Source organism: Anopheles marshallii, assembly GCF_943734725.1.
Source record: "Anopheles marshallii chromosome X unlocalized genomic scaffold, idAnoMarsDA_429_01 X_unloc_54, whole genome shotgun sequence".
NCBI lineage: Eukaryota > Metazoa > Arthropoda > Insecta > Diptera > Culicidae > Anopheles > Anopheles marshallii.
This window is the reverse complement of record NW_026525903.1, coordinates 17,501-20,000: the sequence shown is the minus strand read 5'-3', so window position 1 is coordinate 20,000 and position 2,500 is coordinate 17,501. Positions and strand designations below refer to the sequence as shown.

Here is a 2,500-nt window from a genome sequence, read left to right as displayed (position 1 = left end):
ACAGCAGTAAGGAAGACAGTATGCAAGAGCTGATCGATGGGGTCGAAGCCGAGGTGTTCGGACTCGGTTACAAGGTTGTTCGAGCAAAACTACGTAACAGGGCACCACCGGAAACGGACCGAGCCGTACTAGGTCCGATCGTCGAAGCCTTGTTCCCGGACCATCCGGCATTTGAGTGGCCGGACATCGACGCGTGCAGTGAGGCTCTGAGACCGGTCACGAGCTCGGAAATTCTTTCGCTGGCCGAGCGGATGGCCACCTCCAAGGCGCCAGGGCTGGACGGCATCCCGAATGCCGCAGTGAAGGCGGCAATGCGGAAGCACCCGGAGGTCTTCGCCAAGGTGTACAATCAGCTGCTCGAGCGAGGGGAGTTTCCTGCGGCATGGAAGGAGGCACGCCTTGTGTTGGTCACGAAGCCAGGTAAGCCGCCGGGCGATCCGTCGTCGCACCGTCCGCTGCTAATGCTGGGAGCAGTCGCCAAGGGGTTCGAACGGCTGATCTTAGATCGGCTGAACGACCACTTGGAGGACAGCGATGCTCCTCGGCTGTCAGCAAGGCAGTACGGGTTCCGGCGCGGTCGTTCCACGCTTCAGGCCATCGAGCGGGTGATCGAGCGAGGACAACACGCGAGGACGTTTCACCGCACCAACCAGCGGGATCCTCGATGTCTGGTGGTGGCAGCACTGGACGTCAGGAACGCCTTTAACTCTGCCAGCTGGAAGGCGATCGCGGTTGCCCTGCAGAAGCTGATGGTTCCTGCAGCCCTCCAGAAAATATTGCGCAGCTACTTTTCTGAGAGGAGGCTGGTGTACGAGACCAGCGAGGGGCCAGTGCGTCGTACGGTCACGGCGGGCGTTCCACAGGGCTCAATCCTGGGCCCAACCCTGTGGAACGCGATGTACGACGGCGTGCTTCGGCTGGTGCTGCCTGAGGGCGCCGAAGTGATCGGCTTTGCGGATGACGTCGTGGTGCTGGCGAGCGGGACGACGCCGGAGGCAGCGACGGGACTGGCGGAGACGGCGGTAGCAATGATCAGCTCGTGGATGGCGCAACACCACCTGGAGCTTGCTCCGGCCAAGACCGAGCTGGTCATTGTGTCTACGATGAGACGAGACAACACCCGAGTCCCGGTGAGTATCAATGGCGTAGAGAAACTGCCGACCCGCACCTTGAAATATTTAGGAGTTGTCATCGAGGACCACCTGTCGTGGAGGCCACACGTAGAGCAGGCCACGACGAAAGCGCTCCGTGTGGCGCAGGGGATTTCCCGGCTGCTCCGAAATCATGGTGGGCCAAAGAGTGCGAAGCGGCGGCTGCTTGCATCGGTGGTGGACTCCACCCTCCGCTACGCCGCGCCGATTTGGCACGAGGCAGTCCGGCTCCGGGAGTGTTGCAGACAGCTGAACCGTGTGCAAGGACTGTACGCACGGCCAGTAGCTCGCACCTTCACTACAGTGCGCCATGAGGTGGCAACGGTCCTTGCCAGCGTCATCCCCATCGTGCTGCAGGTGACGGAAGACGCTCGCTGCTACCAGCGGCATCGGACGACGGGAGCAAGTCTACGCGAACTGCGCATCGAGGAGCGGACGAGGACAATTGACGAGTGGCAGCGTCAGTGGGACCAGCTAGAATCGGAAAGCCGCTACACCCGATGGGCGCACCGGACCATCCCAGACTTGGCGGCATGGAAGAACCGGCAACACGGGGAGATGACATTCCACCTCGCTCAGATCCTCTCCGGCCATGGGTTTTTCCATGAGTACTTGTGCGTGAAACATCTTGCACCATCCGCCGACTGTACCAGGTGCCCGGGAGTCCCGGAGACGGCCGAGCATGCCTTCTTCGACTGTCCGAGGTTCGCGGACGTCCGGCATGAATTACTCGGTGAGGACGACGAAGCGGCTGTGACGCCTGACAATCTTGTGGCGTTCATGCTTACCAGCCGAGCACGATGGAGCAAAGTTTGCGAAGCCGCTCGCATTATCACCACCACACTCCAACAGGAGTGGTATATCGAGCGGGCCACGAGCGCGCACGACGACATGCAGAGGGCCGCGCAAAGTCTGGACACCGCACACGAGGAGCTGGTGGCCTTACGTAATGAAAGGCGTAACGAGGCTCGTAGGCAGTTGACCATTGAGCGACGAGCTGCGAGGGGGGAAATACCACCAACCCACCCCGACGGGCGACTGCTGACGACGGAGGAGTTACAGGAGCGGGAGGAGCGTCATCGAACAGTTAGGAACAACGTGAGACGCTTCCGCGCGCGGCGAAGACTGCAGAATGAGGAGGCAGTGGACTGTAGAACGTACTTGTGGGCCCTCTTCGGGGTAGATGCATTCGAAGAGGAGGACGAAGATGGGCAATGAAAATAAAGGCCGCTAAGGCGAAAAGAGGCGCGAACGCCCATTAGACTAATGGGAATAACAAGGACGAAGGCCGTTAAGGCACAAAAGAGGCGCGATCGCCCACTAGAAATAAGTTTAGTAAGGGCAGAGGA

General features: G+C 60.4%; 1 pseudogene; it reads right to left on the bottom strand.

Moving 5' to 3' along the window:
* LOC128717482 (large subunit ribosomal RNA) overlaps positions 1 to 2,500 on the bottom strand; it is a 6,888-nt pseudogene that overhangs the window by 735 nt on the left and 3,653 nt on the right.